The sequence below is a fragment of the Notolepis coatsorum genome, assembly GCF_963971535.1.
Source record: "Notolepis coatsorum genome assembly, chromosome: 4".
NCBI classification, from domain to species: Eukaryota; Metazoa; Chordata; class Actinopteri; order Aulopiformes; family Paralepididae; genus Notolepis; species Notolepis coatsorum.
Genome location: NC_140168.1, coordinates 161359782 through 161378681, shown reverse-complemented (window position 1 = coordinate 161378681; position 18900 = coordinate 161359782).

Sequence of the window (18900 nt, the reverse complement as noted above, 5' to 3'; positions counted from 1 at the left end):
GCACTTATTAGTCTAAAATTGGTGCTTAATGCCAGTAAAACTAAATTCATGTTGTTTTCCAAAGCCAAAAATATTGTTTATAGTGACTTGCATATATCGACTCTGAACAGTTCTGATATCGAGAGAGTTTCAGAATACAAATACCTTGGTATTTGGATTGATGAAGGACTTACATTTAAATATCATGTGGGCGTTCTCACCAGTAAATTACGGAAAAAGATTGGCTTTTTGTATAGAAATAGAGCCAACTTCCCTATGATTAGTATAAAGAGAGTTGTTGAAGCAGTGTTCCTATCTGTTTTGGATTACGGAGATGTGATTTATAGACATGCAGCGGCTTCCACTCTTAAGCCCTTAGACTCTGTTTATCATTCAGCCATTAGATTTATCACCGGTGATAGTTATGGTACTCACCATTGTATCCTATTAGACGTAAGTTGCATTGCAATATTTTTATCTATAAAGCCATAATTAGAGATGGTCCAAATTATATTAGTTCTTTATTGGAATGGACCACTGGACCCTGTCGTACACGATCCAGTTTTTGGCTTACACTTAGAGTGCCTAGAGTTTGTACTGAACTTGGTAGATCTGCTTTTGGCTTTTTTGCCCCTACATCATGGAATACCCTGCAGGAAACACTGAAACTAGACACTCTAGTGTCTATGGGTCGGTTTAGAACCTTAATGACCAATCAGGTCACCACAATATGTAATTGTTTTTAAATTATTACCTCTGTTTTAATTTTGAGCTATTTTATTCTTTTTAAAAGATTTTTTATTATTATTTTTTAATGTATTTTAAAATGTGCTCTTAATTATTCTGATTGTCTGATGTCTTTATATTTATGAACACACTGTGACACTTGTGTATGTAACATCTCGACGGCACTGTAAATGAGTTTAATTACTCAGTGTATTATCGAGTATAAATAAAGATTGAATGAATGAATACAGGACTGAATACAGGACTGTGGTCTGAATACAGGGCTGAATACAGGGGCTGTGGTCTGAATACAGCGGCTGTGGTCTGAATACAGGTCTGAATACAGGGCTGTGGTCTGAATACAGGGGCTGTGGTCTGAATACAGGTCTGAATACAGGGCTGTGGTCTGAATACAGGGGCTGTGGTCTGAATACAGGTCTGAATACAGGGCTGTGGGCTGAATACAGGGGATGTGGTCTGAATACAGGTCTAAATACAGGGCTGTGGTCTGAATACAGGGGCTGTGGTCTGAATACAGGACTGAATACAGGGCTGTGGTCTGAATACAGGTCTGAATACAGGACTGTGGTCTGAATACAGCTTCTACCCATCACAAAAGGTGTTCCACAGGGATCAGTCCTCGGCCCGGTCTTATTTACCATTTATATTAATAATATTGTCTCATCTCTGAGCAGCTGTCAAAGCCACCTTTACGCGGATGACACAGTTATCTATTGTACTGCTGATTCTGTGCAACTGGCCACTAAATATTTACAACTCTCCTTTGACGCCCTGCAAGATGCACTTATTAGTCTAAAATTGGTGCTTAATGCCAGTAAAACTAAATTCATGTTGTTTTCCAAAGCCAAAAATATTGTTTATAGTGACTTGCATATATCGACTCTGAACAGTTCTGATATCGAGAGAGTTTCAGAATACAAATACCTTGGTATTTGGATTGATGAAGGACTTACATTTAAATATCATGTGGGCGTTCTCACCAGTAAATTACGGAAAAAGATTGGCTTTTTGTATAGAAATAGAGCCAACTTCCCTATGATTAGTATAAAGAGAGTTGTTGAAGCAGTGTTCCTATCTGTTTTGGATTACGGAGATGTGATTTATAGACATGCGGCGGCTTCCACCTTAAGCCCTTAGACTCTGTTTATCATTCAGCCATTAGATTTATCACCGGTGATAGTTATGGTACTCACCATTGTATCCTATTAGACGTAAGTTGCATTGCAATATTTTTATCTATAAAGCCATAATTAGAGATTGTCCAAATTATATTAGTTCTTTATTGGAATGGACCACTGGACCCTGTCGTACACGATCCAGTTTTTGGCTTACACTTAGAGTGCCTAGAGTTTGTACTCAACTTGGTAGATCTGCTTTTGGCTTTTTTGCCCCTACATCATGGAATACCCTGCAGGAAACACTGAAACTAGACACTCTAGTGTCTATGGGTCGGTTTAGAACCTTAATGACCAATCAGGTCACCACAATATGTAATTGTTTTTAAATTATTACCTCTGTTTTAATTTTGAGCTATTTTATTCTTTTTAAACGATTTTTTATTATTATTTTTTAATGTATTTTAAAATGTGCTCTTAATTATTCTGATTGTCTGATGTCTTTATATTTATGAACACACTGTGACACTTGTGTATGTAACATCTCGACGGCACTGTAAATGAGTTTAATTACTCAGTGTATTATCGAGTATAAATAAAGATTGAATGAATGAATACAGGACTGAATACAGGACTGTGGTCTGAATACAGGGCTGAATACAGGGGCTGTGGTCTGAATACAGCGGCTGTGGTCTGAATACAGGTCTGAATACAGGGCTGTGGTCTGAATACAGGGGCTGTGGTCTGAATACAGGTCTGAATACAGGGCTGTGGTCTGAATACAGGGGCTGTGGTCTGAATACAGGTCTGAATACAGGGCTGTGGGCTGAATACAGGGGATGTGGTCTGAATACAGGTCTAAATACAGGGCTGTGGTCTGAATACAGGGGCTGTGGTCTGAATACAGGACTGTGGTCTGAATACAGGACTGTGGTCTGAATACAGGTCTGAATACAGGACTGTGGTCTGAATACAGGACTGAATACAGGACTGTGGTCTGAATACAGGGCTGAATGCAGGACTGTGGTCTGAATACAGGTCTCAATACAGGATTGTGGTCTGAATACAGGACTGAATACAGGACTGTGGTCTGAATACAGGGCTGAATACAGGGGATGTGGTCTGAATACAGGGGCTGTGGTCTGAATATAGGTCTGAATACAGGGCTGTGGTCTGAATACAGGGGCTGTGGTCTGAATACAGGTCTGAATACAGGGCTGTGGGCTGAATACAGGGGATGTGGTCTGAATACAGGTCTAAATACAGGGCTGTGGTCTGAATACAGGGGCTGTGGTCTGAATACAGGACTGTGGTCTGAATACAGGACTGTGGTCTGAATACAGGTCTGAATACAGGACTGTGGTCTGAATACAGGACTGAATACAGGACTGTGGTCTGAATACAGGGCTGAATGCAGGACTGTGGTCTGAATACAGGTCTCAATACAGGATTGTGGTCTGAATACAGGACTGAATACAGGACTGTGGTCTGAATACAGGGCTGAATACAGGGGATGTGGTCTGAATACAGGGGCTGTGGTCTGAATATAGGTCTGAATACAGGGCTGTGGTCTGAATACAGGGGCTGTGGTCTGAATACAGGTCTGAATACAGGGCTGTGGTCTGAATACAGGGGCTGTGGTCTGAATACAGGTCTGAATACAGGGCTGTGGTCTGAATACAGGTCAGAATACAGGGCTGTGGTCTGACTACAGGGGATGTGGTCTGAATACAGGTCTGAATACATGACTGTGGTCTGAATACAGGTCTGAATACAGGGATGTGGTCTGAATACAGGTCTGAATACAGGGCTGTGGTCTGAATACAGGGCTGTAGTCTGAATACAGGTATGAATACAGGTCTGAATACAGGGCTGTGGTCTGAATACAGGTCTGAATACAGGTTTGAATATAGGGCTGTGGTCTGAATACAGGGCTGTGGTCTGAATACAGGTCTGAATACAGGGGTTGTGGTCTGAATACAGGGCTGTGGTCTGAATACAGGTCTGAATACAGGGGATGTGGTCTGAATACAGGGGCTGTGGTCTGAATACAGGTCTGAATACAGGTCTGTGGTCTGAATACAGGTCTGTGGTCTGAATACAGGTATGTGGTCTGAATACAGGGCTGTGGTCTGAATACAGGACTGAATACAGGACTGTGGTCTGAATACAGGTCTGAATACAGGTATGTGGTCTGAATACAGGTCTGAATACAGGGCTGTGGTCTGAATACAGGTCTGAATACAGGACTGTGGTGTGAATACAGGACTGTGGTCTGAATACAGGTCTGAATACAGGGCTGTGGTCTGAATACAGGTCTGAATACATGGCTGTGGTCTGAATACAGGTCTGAATACAGGGCTGTGGTCTGAATACAGGACTGAATACAGGGCTGTGGTCTGAATACAGGTCTGAATACAGTACTGTGGTCTGAATACAGGGGCTGTGGTCTGAATACAGGGCTGTGGTCTGAATACAGGGCTGTGGTCTGAATACAGGACTGTGGTCTGAATACAGGGACTATGGTCTGAATACAGGGTTGTGGTCTGAATACAGGGGCTGTGGTCTGAATACAGGGCTGTGGTCTGAATACAGGACGGAATACAGGGCTGTGGTCTGAATACAGGTCTGAATACAGGACTGTGGTCTGAATACAGGACTGAATACAGGACTGTGGTCTGAATACAGGCTGAATACAGGGGCTGTGGTCTGAATACAGGTCTGAATACAGGGATGTGGTCTGAATACAGGGGCTGTGGTCTGAATACATGTCTGAATACAGGGCTGTGGTCTGAATACAGGGGCTGTGGTCTGAATACAGGTCTGAATACAGGGCTATGGTCTGAATACAGGGGATGTGGTCTGAATACAGGTCTGAATACATGGCTGTGGTCTGAATACAGGGGCTGTGGTCTGAATACAGGACTGTGGTCTGAATACAGGTCTGAATACAGGACTGTGGTCTGAATACAGGACTGAATACAGGACTGTGGTCTGAATACAGGTCTGAATACAGGACTGTGGTCTGAATACAGGACTGAATACAGGACTGTGGTCTGAATACAGGGCTGAATACAGGGGCTGTGGTCTGAATACAGGGGCTGTGGTCTGAATATAGGTCTGAATACAGGGCTGTGGTCTGAATACAGGGGCTGTGGTCTGAATACAGGTCTGAATACAGGGCTGTGGTCTGAATACAGGGGCTGTGGTCTGAATACAGGTCTGAATACAGGGCTGTGGTCTGAATACAGGGGATGTGGTCTGAATACAGGACTGTGGTCTGAATACAGGTCTGAATACATGACTGTGGTCTGAATACAGGTCTGAATACAGGGCTGTGGTCTGAATACAGGTCTGGATACAGGGCTGTGGTCTGAATACAGGTCTGGATACAGGGCTGTGGTCTGAATACAGGTCTGAATACAGGGCTGTGGTCTGAATACAGGGCTGTAGTCTGAATACAGGTCTGAATACAGGTCTGAATACAGGGCTGTGGTCTGAATACAGGTCTGAATACAGGTCAGAATACGGGGCTGTGGTCTGAATACATGGCTGTGGTCTGAATACAGGGCTGTTGTCTGAATACAGGACTGAATGCAGGACTGTGGTCTGAATACAGGTCTGAATACAGGTATGTGGTCTGAATACAGGTCTGTGGTCTGAATACAGGTCTGAATACAGGACTGTGGTCTGAATACAGGACTGAATACAGGACTGTGGTCTGAATACAGGTCTAAATACAGGGCTGTGGTCTGAATACAGGGGCTGTGGTCTGAATACAGGACTGTGGTCTGAATACAGGACTGTGGTCTGAATACAGGTCTGAATACAGGACTGTGGTCTGAATACAGGACTGAATACAGGACTGTGGTCTGAATACAGGGCTGAATGCAGGACTGTGGTCTGAATACAGGTCTCAATACAGGATTGTGGTCTGAATACAGGACTGAATACAGGACTGTGGTCTGAATACAGGGCTGAATACAGGGGATGTGGTCTGAATACAGGGGCTGTGGTCTGAATATAGGTCTGAATACAGGGCTGTGGTCTGAATACAGGGGCTGTGGTCTGAATACAGGTCTGAATACAGGGCTGTGGGCTGAATACAGGGGATGTGGTCTGAATACAGGTCTAAATACAGGGCTGTGGTCTGAATACAGGGGCTGTGGTCTGAATACAGGACTGTGGTCTGAATACAGGACTGTGGTCTGAATACAGGTCTGAATACAGGACTGTGGTCTGAATACAGGACTGAATACAGGACTGTGGTCTGAATACAGGGCTGAATGCAGGACTGTGGTCTGAATACAGGTCTCAATACAGGATTGTGGTCTGAATACAGGACTGAATACAGGACTGTGGTCTGAATACAGGGCTGAATACAGGGGATGTGGTCTGAATACAGGGGCTGTGGTCTGAATATAGGTCTGAATACAGGGCTGTGGTCTGAATACAGGGGCTGTGGTCTGAATACAGGTCTGAATACAGGGCTGTGGTCTGAATACAGGGGCTGTGGTCTGAATACAGGTCTGAATACAGGGCTGTGGTCTGAATACAGGTCAGAATACAGGGCTGTGGTCTGACTACAGGGGATGTGGTCTGAATACAGGTCTGAATACATGACTGTGGTCTGAATACAGGTCTGAATACAGGGATGTGGTCTGAATACAGGTCTGAATACAGGGCTGTGGTCTGAATACAGGGCTGTAGTCTGAATACAGGTATGAATACAGGTCTGAATACAGGGCTGTGGTCTGAATACAGGTCTGAATACAGGTTTGAATATAGGGCTGTGGTCTGAATACAGGGCTGTGGTCTGAATACAGGTCTGAATACAGGGGTTGTGGTCTGAATACAGGGCTGTGGTCTGAATACAGGTCTGAATACAGGGGATGTGGTCTGAATACAGGGGCTGTGGTCTGAATACAGGTCTGAATACAGGTCTGTGGTCTGAATACAGGTCTGTGGTCTGAATACAGGTATGTGGTCTGAATACAGGGCTGTGGTCTGAATACAGGACTGAATACAGGACTGTGGTCTGAATACAGGTCTGAATACAGGTATGTGGTCTGAATACAGGTCTGAATACAGGGCTGTGGTCTGAATACAGGTCTGAATACAGGACTGTGGTGTGAATACAGGACTGTGGTCTGAATACAGGTCTGAATACAGGGCTGTGGTCTGAATACAGGTCTGAATACATGGCTGTGGTCTGAATACAGGTCTGAATACAGGGCTGTGGTCTGAATACAGGACTGAATACAGGGCTGTGGTCTGAATACAGGTCTGAATACAGTACTGTGGTCTGAATACAGGGGCTGTGGTCTGAATACAGGGCTGTGGTCTGAATACAGGGCTGTGGTCTGAATACAGGACTGTGGTCTGAATACAGGGACTATAGTCTGAATACAGGGTTGTGGTCTGAATACAGGGGCTGTGGTCTGAATACAGGGCTGTGGTCTGAATACAGGACGGAATACAGGGCTGTGGTCTGAATACAGGTCTGAATACAGGACTGTGGTCTGAATACAGGACTGAATACAGGACTGTGGTCTGAATACAGGCTGAATACAGGGGCTGTGGTCTGAATACAGGTCTGAATACAGGGATGTGGTCTGAATACAGGGGCTGTGGTCTGAATACATGTCTGAATACAGGGCTGTGGTCTGAATACAGGGGCTGTGGTCTGAATACAGGTCTGAATACAGGGCTATGGTCTGAATACAGGGGATGTGGTCTGAATACAGGTCTGAATACATGGCTGTGGTCTGAATACAGGGGCTGTGGTCTGAATACAGGACTGTGGTCTGAATACAGGTCTGAATACAGGACTGTGGTCTGAATACAGGACTGAATACAGGACTGTGGTCTGAATACAGGTCTGAATACAGGACTGTGGTCTGAATACAGGACTGAATACAGGACTGTGGTCTGAATACAGGGCTGAATACAGGGGCTGTGGTCTGAATACAGGGGCTGTGGTCTGAATATAGGTCTGAATACAGGGCTGTGGTCTGAATACAGGGGCTGTGGTCTGAATACAGGTCTGAATACAGGGCTGTGGTCTGAATACAGGGGCTGTGGTCTGAATACAGGTCTGAATACAGGGCTGTGGTCTGAATACAGGGGATGTGGTCTGAATACAGGACTGTGGTCTGAATACAGGTCTGAATACATGACTGTGGTCTGAATACAGGTCTGAATACAGGGCTGTGGTCTGAATACAGGTCTGGATACAGGGCTGTGGTCTGAATACAGGTCTGGATACAGGGCTGTGGTCTGAATACAGGTCTGAATACAGGGCTGTGGTCTGAATACAGGGCTGTAGTCTGAATACAGGTCTGAATACAGGTCTGAATACAGGGCTGTGGTCTGAATACAGGTCTGAATACAGGTCAGAATACGGGGCTGTGGTCTGAATACATGGCTGTGGTCTGAATACAGGGCTGTTGTCTGAATACAGGACTGAATGCAGGACTGTGGTCTGAATACAGGTCTGAATACAGGTATGTGGTCTGAATACAGGTCTGTGGTCTGAATACAGGTCTGAATACAGGACTGTGGTCTGAATACAGGACTGAATACAGGACTGTGGTCTGAATACAGGTCTGAATACAGGGCTGTGGTCTGAATACAGGTCTGAATACAGGGCTGTGGTCTGAATACAGGTCTGAATACAGGACTGTGGTCTGAATACAGGACTGAATACAGGGCTGTGGTCTGAATACAGGTCTGTGGTCTGAATACAGTACTGTGGTCTGAATACAGGGGCTGTGGTCTGAATACAGGGCTGTGGTCTGAATACAGGGATGTGGTCTGAATACAGGACTGTGGTCTGAATACAGGGACTGTGGTCTGAATACAGGGCTGTGGTCTGAATACAGGGCTGTGGTCTGAATACAGGACTGAATACAGGGCTGTGGTCTGAATACAGGTCTGAATACAGGACTGTGGTCTGAATACAGCTTCTACCCATCACAAAAGGTGTTCCACAGGGATCAGTCCTCGGCCCGGTCTTATTTACCATTTATATTAATAATATTGTCTCATCTCTGAGCAGCTGTCAAAGCCACCTTTACGCGGATGACACAGTTCTCTATTGTACTGCTGATTCTGTGCAACTGGTTGTGGTCTGAATACAGGGCTGAATACAGGGCTGTGGTCTGAATACAGGTCTGAATACAGGGGATGTGGTCTGAATACAGGGGCTGTGGTCTGAATACAGGTCTGAATACAGGTCTGTGGTCTGAATACAGGTCTGTGGTCTGAATACAGGTATGTGGTCTGAATACAGGGCTGTGGTCTGAATACAGGACTGAATACAGGACTGTGGTCTGAATACAGGTCTGAATACAGGTATGTGGTCTGAATACAGGTCTGAATACAGGGCTGTGGTCTGAATACAGGTCTGAATACAGGACTGTGGTGTGAATACAGGACTGTGGTCTGAATACAGGTCTGAATACAGGGCTGTGGTCTGAATACAGGTCTGAATACATGGCTGTGGTCTGAATACAGGTCTGAATACAGGGCTGTGGTCTGAATACAGGTCTGAATACAGGTCTGTGGTCTGAATACAGGTCTGTGGTCTGAATACAGGTATGTGGTCTGAATACAGGGCTGTGGTCTGAATACAGGACTGAATACAGGACTGTGGTCTGAATACAGGTCTGAATACAGGTATGTGGTCTGAATACAGGTCTGAATACAGGGCTGTGGTCTGAATACAGGTCTGAATACAGGACTGTGGTGTGAATACAGGACTGTGGTCTGAATACAGGTCTGAATACAGGGCTGTGGTCTGAATACAGGTCTGAATACATGGCTGTGGTCTGAATACAGGTCTGAATACAGGGCTGTGGTCTGAATACAGGACTGAATACAGGGCTGTGGTCTGAATACAGGTCTGAATACAGTACTGTGGTCTGAATACAGGGGCTGTGGTCTGAATACAGGGCTGTGGTCTGAATACAGGGCTGTGGTCTGAATACAGGACTGTGGTCTGAATACAGGGACTATGGTCTGAATACAGGGTTGTGGTCTGAATACAGGGGCTGTGGTCTGAATACAGGGCTGTGGTCTGAATACAGGACGGAATACAGGGCTGTGGTCTGAATACAGGTCTGAATACAGGACTGTGGTCTGAATACAGGACTGAATACAGGACTGTGGTCTGAATACAGGCTGAATACAGGGGCTGTGGTCTGAATACAGGTCTGAATACAGGGATGTGGTCTGAATACAGGGGCTGTGGTCTGAATACATGTCTGAATACAGGGCTGTGGTCTGAATACAGGGGCTGTGGTCTGAATACAGGTCTGAATACAGGGCTATGGTCTGAATACAGGGGATGTGGTCTGAATACAGGTCTGAATACAGGGCTGTGGTCTGAATACAGGGGCTGTGGTCTGAATACAGGACTGTGGTCTGAATACAGGTCTGAATACAGGACTGTGGTCTGAATACAGGACTGAATACAGGACTGTGGTCTGAATACAGGTCTGAATACAGGACTGTGGTCTGAATACAGGACTGAATACAGGACTGTGGTCTGAATACAGGGCTGAATACAGGGGCTGTGGTCTGAATACAGGGGCTGTGGTCTGAATATAGGTCTGAATACAGGGCTGTGGTCTGAATACAGGGGCTGTGGTCTGAATACAGGTCTGAATACAGGGCTGTGGTCTGAATACAGGGGCTGTGGTCTGAATACAGGTCTGAATACAGGGCTGTGGTCTGAATACAGGGGATGTGGTCTGAATACAGGACTGTGGTCTGAATACAGGTCTGAATACATGACTGTGGTCTGAATACAGGTCTGAATACAGGGCTGTGGTCTGAATACAGGTCTGGATACAGGGCTGTGGTCTGAATACAGGTCTGGATACAGGGCTGTGGTCTGAATACAGGTCTGAATACAGGGCTGTGGTCTGAATACAGGGCTGTAGTCTGAATACAGGTCTGAATCCAGGTCTGAATACAGGGCTGTGGTCTGAATACAGGTCTGAATACAGGTCAGAATACGGGGCTGTGGTCTGAATACATGGCTGTGGTCTGAATACAGGGCTGTTGTCTGAATACAGGACTGAATGCAGGACTGTGGTCTGAATACAGGTCTGAATACAGGTATGTGGTCTGAATACAGGTCTGTGGTCTGAATACAGGTCTGAATACAGGACTGTGGTCTGAATACAGGACTGAATACAGGACTGTGGTCTGAATACAGGTCTGAATACAGGGCTGTGGTCTGAATACAGGTCTGAATACAGGGCTGTGGTCTGAATACAGGTCTGAATACAGGACTGTGGTCTGAATACAGGACTGAATACAGGGCTGTGGTCTGAATACAGGTCTGTGGTCTGAATACAGTACTGTGGTCTGAATACAGGGGCTGTGGTCTGAATACAGGGCTGTGGTCTGAATACAGGGATGTGGTCTGAATACAGGACTGTGGTCTGAATACAGGGACTGTGGTCTGAATACAGGGCTGTGGTCTGAATACAGGGGCTGTGGTCTGAATACAGGGCTGTGGTCTGAATACAGGACTGAATACAGGGCTGTGGTCTGAATACAGGTCTGAATACAGGACTGTGGTCTGAATACAGCTTCTACCCATCACAAAAGGTGTTCCACAGGGATCTGTCCTCGGCCCGGTCTTATTTACCATTTATATTAATAATATTGTCTCATCTCTGAGCAGCTGTCAAAGCCACCTTTACGCGGATGACACAGTTATCTATTGTACTGCTGATTCTGTGCAACTGGCCACTAAATATTTACAACTCTCCTTTGACGCCCTGCAAGATGCACTTATTAGTCTAAAATTGGTGCTTAATGCCAGTAAAACTAAATTCATGTTGTTTTCCAAAGCCAAAAATATTGTTTATAGTGACTTGCATATATCGACTCTGAACAGTTCTGATATCGAGAGAGTTTCAGAATACAAATACCTTGGTATTTGGATTGATGAAGGACTTACATTTAAATATCATGTGGGCGTTCTCACCAGTAAATTACGGAAAAAGATTGGCTTTTTGTATAGAAATAGAGCCAACTTCCCTATGATTAGTATAAAGAGAGTTGTTGAAGCAGTGTTCCTATCTGTTTTGGATTACGGAGATGTGATTTATAGACATGCAGCGGCTTCCACTCTTAAGCCCTTAGACTCTGTTTATCATTCAGCCATTAGATTTATCACCGGTGATAGTTATGGTACTCACCATTGTATCCTATTAGACGTAAGTTGCATTGCAATATTTTTATCTATAAAGCCATAATTAGAGATTGTCCAAATTATATTAGTTCTTTATTGGAATGGACCACTGGACCCTGTCGTACACGATCCAGTTTTTGGCTTACACTTAGAGTGCCTAGAGTTTGTACTGAACTTGGTAGATCTGCTTTTGGCTTTTTTGCCCCTACATCATGGAATACCCTGCAGGAAACACTGAAACTAGACACTCTAGTGTCTATGGGTCGGTTTAGAACCTTAATGACCAATCAGGTCACCACAATATGTAATTGTTTTTAAATTATTACCTCTGTTTTAATTTTGAGCTATTTTATTCTTTTTAAAAGATTTTTTATTATTATTTTTTAATGTATTTTAAAATGTGCTCTTAATTATTCTGATTGTCTGATGTCTTTATATTTATGAACACACTGTGACACTTGTGTATGTAACATCTCGACGGCACTGTAAATGAGTTTAATTACTCAGTGTATTATCGAGTATAAATAAAGATTGAATGAATGAATACAGGACTGAATACAGGACTGTGGTCTGAATACAGGGCTGAATACAGGGGCTGTGGTCTGAATACAGCGGCTGTGGTCTGAATACAGGTCTGAATACAGGGCTGTGGTCTGAATACAGGGGCTGTGGTCTGAATACAGGTCTGAATACAGGGCTGTGGTCTGAATACAGGGGCTGTGGTCTGAATACAGGTCTGAATACAGGGCTGTGGGCTGAATACAGGGGATGTGGTCTGAATACAGGTCTAAATACAGGGCTGTGGTCTGAATACAGGGGCTGTGGTCTGAATACAGGACTGTGGTCTGAATACAGGACTGTGGTCTGAATACAGGTCTGAATACAGGACTGTGGTCTGAATACAGGACTGAATACAGGACTGTGGTCTGAATACAGGGCTGAATGCAGGACTGTGGTCTGAATACAGGTCTCAATAGTTTCAAGTTTCAAGTTTCAAGTTTCTTTAATAGTTGTCATACAGAAGTACAGAATACTTTTGTACAAAATGCTTCTTACTGTTGCGCTCCAGAGACTGTGCATGACAAGATAAGTATGAAATAAAGACATAGTAAAAATTAGAAGTAAAAAAAGAGGTCACAGTGTTCAGTTTAGACATATGTACAATGTTCGTAGACGTAGTTACCATACAATATACAATACTGTGCAGTGTACTAATATACAATACTATATAGTGCAAGGCATAAATGGACGAGGTGCAGTTTAGGTACAATTCACAGTAGGTGTACGAGTTGTAGTGCAAATCCTTTATCAATAAATATAAAGTGTAAGTGTGTTTGTGTGATCTAAAGTGTGGAGAGTGGGTGCTGCAGTGTGTTGTTTGTTTGAGTGAGTGTGTGCGTGTGGGTGTGTGTGCTGTGTGCATTTGATGGTTGTTGCATAGTGATTATTGTTCGTTTAGCGATTATTGTTCGTTTAGCAGCCTGATGGCCTGGGGATAGAAGCTCCTTCTGAGTCTTTCTGTGCTCGCCATAAGACTCCGGTATCGCTTGCCTGACGGCAGCAGTTCAAAGAGGCAGTTGTTCGGGTGGCTCGAGTCCTTAATAATTCTCTTAGCCTTCCCCTTGCACCGCTTGTTGTAAATGTTCTGGAGGGTGGGAAGCCCCCCTCTAATTGTGCGTTCGGCTGAACGTGTCACTCTTTGTAGTCTGCTACGGTCTTGTGCAGTGCTATTCCCAAACCAGGAGGTGATGTTGCCGGTCAGGATGCTCTCTATTGTACATGAGTAGAAGTTCCTAAGGATCTTCTGACTGACTTGGAACTTCCTTAGGCGCCTGAGGAAGTAGAGGCGTTGTCGTGCCTTCTTCACAACACTGTCAATGTGTGTGGTCCATGTCAAGTCCTCGGATATGTGGACTACGAGGTACTTGAAACTGTTCACTCTCTCAACTGGTGCCCCGTCGATGCTGAGGGGGCTGTAGTCCTTGACCCCCGACCTCCTGAAGTCCACAATCATCTCTTTTGTTTTGCTGACGTTCAGGGAGAGGCAGTTCTCCTGACACCACTGTGACAGGTTCTCTACCTCTTCCAGGTAGGCCCTTTCGTCGTTGGCAGAGATCAGGCCCACCACTACTGTGTCATCAGCAAATTTGATGATGGTGTTGTTGTTCCGCTGTGCTACGCAGTCATGTGTGTACAGGGAGTAGAGGAGGGGGCTCAGAACACAGCCCTGGGGGGCCCCTATGTTGAGCGTGATGGATGAGGAGGTGCAGTTGCCGGCTCTTACCACCTGGGGTCTGCCCGTCAGGAAGTCCAGGACCCACTGGCACAGGTCATAGTTCAAGCCCAGGTCCCTGAGCTTGGCTATGAGTTTGGAGGGGACTATGGTATTGAATGCTGAGCTGTAGTCGATGAACAGCATTCTCACATAGTTCCCCTGCCTCTTGTCCAGATGTGATGCTGCTGTGTGCAGCACATGGGCTATGGCGTCCTCCGTGGACCTGTTGGGGCGATATGCAAATTGCAGAGGGTCCAGGTTGATGGGGAGGGAGGAACAGATGTAGCCCTTCACTAGCTTCTCAAAGCACTTCATGGCTATGGAGGTGAGGGCTACAGGGCGGTAGTCGTTGAGGCAAGCGGGCGTAGATTTTTTGGGTACAGGGATGATGGTGGACTTCTTCAGACAGGTGGGGATGACGGCCTGTTCCAAGGACAGGTTGAAGATGTCAGTGAATACCGGGGCCAGTTGGTCGGCACAGACTTTTAGGACGCGGCCGGGATTGTGGTCTGAATACAGGACTGAATACAGGACTGTGGTCTGAATACAGGGCTGAATACAGGGGATGTGGTCTGAATACAGGGGCTGTGGTCTGAATATAGGTCTGAATACAGGGCTGTGGTCTGAATACAGGGGCTGTGGTCTGAATACAGGTCTGAATACAGGGCTGTGGTCTGAATACAGGGGCTGTGGTCTGAATACAGGTCTGAATACAGGGCTGTGGTCTGAATACAGGTCAGAATACAGGGCTGTGGTCTGACTACAGGGGATGTGGTCTGAATACAGGTCTGAATACATGACTGTGGTCTGAATACAGGTCTGAATACAGGGATGTGGTCTGAATACAGGTCTGAATACAGGGCTGTGGTCTGAATACAGGGCTGTAGTCTGAATACAGGTCTGAATACAGGTCTGAATACAGGGCTGTGGTCTGAATACAGGTCTGAATACAGGTTTGAATATAGGGCTGTGGTCTGAATACAGGGCTGTGGTCTGAATACAGGTCTGAATACAGGGGTTGTGGTCTGAATACAGGGCTGTGGTCTGAATACAGGTCTGAATACAGGGGATGTGGTCTGAATACAGGGCTGTGGTCTGAATACAGGTCTGAATACAGGTATGTGGTCTGAATACAGGTCTATGGTCTGAATACAGGTATGTGGTCTGAATACAGGGCTGTGGTCTGAATACAGGACTGAATACAGGACTGTGGTCTGAATACAGGTCTGAATACAGGTATGTGGTCTGAATACAGGTCTGAATACAGGGCTGTGGTCTGAATACAGGTCTGAATACAGGACTGTGGTGTGAATACAGGACTGTGGTCTGAATACAGGTCTGAATACAGGGCTGTGGTCTGAATACAGGTCTGAATACATGGCTGTGGTCTGAATACAGGTCTGAATACAGGGGTGTGGTCTGAATACAGGACTGAATACAGGGCTGTGGTCTGAATACAGGTCTGAATACAGTACTGTGGTCTGAATACAGGGGCTGTGGTCTGAATACAGGGCTGTGGTCTGAATACAGGGCTGTGGTCTGAATACAGGACTGTGGTCTGAATACAGGGACTATGGTCTGAATACAGGGTTGTGGTCTGAATACAGGGGCTGTGGTCTGAATACAGGGCTGTGGTCTGAATACAGGACTGAATACAGGGCTGTGGTCTGAATACAGGTCTGAATACAGGACTGTGGTCTGAATACAGGACTGAATACAGGACTGTGGTCTGAATACAGGCTGAATACAGGGGCTGTGGTCTGAATACAGGTCTGAATACAGGGATGTGGTCTGAATACAGGGGCTGTGGTCTGAATACATGTCTGAATACAGGGCTGTGGTCTGAATACAGGGGCTGTGGTCTGAATACAGGTCTGAATACAGGGCTATGGTCTGAATACAGGGGATGTGGTCTGAATACAGGTCTGAATACAGGGCTGTGGTCTGAATACAGGGGCTGTGGTCTGAATACAGGACTGTGGTCTGAATACAGGTCTGAATACAGGACTGTGGTCTGAATACAGGACTGAATACAGGACTGTGGTCTGAATACAGGTCTGAATACAGGACTGTGGTCTGAATACAGGACTGCATACAGGACTGTGGTCTGAATACAGGGCTGAATACAGGGGCTGTGGTCTGAATACAGGGGCTGTGGTCTGAATATAGGTCTGAATACAGGGCTGTGGTCTGAATACAGGGGCTGTGGTCTGAATACAGGTCTGAATACAGGGCTGTGGTCTGAATACAGGGGCTGTGGTCTGAATACAGGTCTGAATACAGGGCTGTGGTCTGAATACAGGGGATGTGGTCTGAATACAGGACTGTGGTCTGAATACAGGTCTGAATACATGACTGTGGTCTGAATACAGGTCTGAATACAGGGCTGTGGTCTGAATACAGGTCTGGATACAGGACTGTGGTCTGAATACAGGTCTGGATACAGGGCTGTGGTCTGAATACAGGTCTGAATACAGGGCTGTGGTCTGAATACAGGGCTGTAGTCTGAATACAGGTCTGAATACAGGTCTGAATACAGGGCTGTGGTCTGAATACAGGTCTGAATACAGGTCAGAATACGGGGCTGTGGTCTGAATACATGGCTGTGGTCTGAATACAGGGCTGTTGTCTGAATACAGGACTGAATGCAGGACTGTGGTCTGAATACAGGTCTGAATACAGGTATGTGGTCTGAATACAGGTCTGTGGTCTGAATACAGGTCTGAATACAGGACTGTGGTCTGAATACAGGACTGAATACAGGACTGTGGTCTGAATACAGGTCTGAATACAGGGCTGTGGTCTGAATACAGGTCTGAATACAGGGCTGTGGTCTGAATACAGGTCTGAATACAGGACTGTGGTCTGAATACAGGACTGAATACAGGGCTGTGGTCTGAATACAGGTCTGTGGTCTGAATACAGTACTGTGGTCTGAATACAGGGGCTGTGGTCTGAATACAGGGCTGTGGTCTGAATACAGGGATGTGGTCTGAATACAGGACTGTGGTCTGAATACAGGGACTGTGGTCTGAATACAGGGCTGTGGTCTGAATACAGGGGCTGTGGTCTGAATACAGGGCTGTGGTCTGAATACAGGACTGAATACAGGGCTGTGGTCTGAATACAGGTCTGAATACAGGACTGTGGTCTGAATACAGCTTCTACCCATCACAAAAGGTGTTCCACAGGGATCAGTCCTCGGCCCGGTCTTATTTACCATTTATATTAATAATATTGTCTCATCTCTGAGCAGCTGTCAAAGCCACCTTTACGCGGATGACACAGTTCTCTATTGTACTGCTGATTCTGTGCAACTGGCCACTAAATATTTACAACTCTCCTTTGACGCCCTGCAAGATGCACTTATTAGTCTAAAATTGGTGCTTAATGCCAGTAAAACTAAATTCATGTTGTTTTCCAAAGCCAAAAATATTGTTTATAGTGACTTGCATATATCGACTCTGAACAGTTCTGATATCGAGAGAGTTTCAGAATACAAATACCTTGGTATTTGGATTGATGAAGGACTTACATTTAAATATCATGTGGGCGTTCTCACCAGTAAATTACGGAAAAAGATTGGCTTTTTGTATAGAAATAGAGCCAACTTCCCTATGATTAGTATAAAGAGAGTTGTTGAAGCAGTGTTCCTATCTGTTTTGGATTACGGAGATGTGATTTATAGACATGCAGCGGCTTCCACTCTTAAGCCCTTAGACTCTGTTTATCATTCAGCCATTAGATTTATCACCGGTGATAGTTATGGTACTCACCATTGTATCCTATTAGACGTAAGTTGCATTGCAATATTTTTATCTATAAAGCCATAATTAGAGATTGTCCAAATTATATTAGTTCTTTATTGGAATGGACCACTGGACCCTGTCGTACACGATCCAGTTTTTGGCTTACACTTAGAGTGCCTAGAGTTTGTACTGAACTTGGTAGATCTGCTTTTGGCTTTTTTGCCCCTACATCATGGAATACCCTGCAGGAAACACTGAAACTAGACACTCTAGTGTCTATGGGTCGGTTTAGAACCTTAATGACCAATCAGGTCACCACAATATGTAATTGTTTTTAAATTATTACCTCTGTTTTAATTTTGAGCTATTTTATTCTTTTTAAAAGATTTTTTATTATTATTTTTTAATGTATTTTAAAATGTGCTCTTAATTATTCTGATTGTCTGATGTCTTTATATTTATGAACACACTGTGACACTTGTGTATGTAACATCTCGACGGCACTGTAAATGAGTTTAATTACTCAGTGTATTATCGAGTATAAATAAAGATTGAATGAATGAATACAGGACTGAATACAGGACTGTGGTCTGAATACAGGGCTGAATACAGGGGCTGTGGTCTGAATACAGCGGCTGTGGTCTGAATACAGGTCTGAATACAGGGCTGTGGTCTGAATACAGGGGCTGTGGTCTGAATACAGGTCTGAATACAGGGCTGTGGTCTGAATACAGGGGCTGTGGTCTGAATACAGGTCTGAATACAGGGCTGTGGGCTGAATACAGGGGATGTGGTCTGAATACAGGTCTAAATACAGGGCTG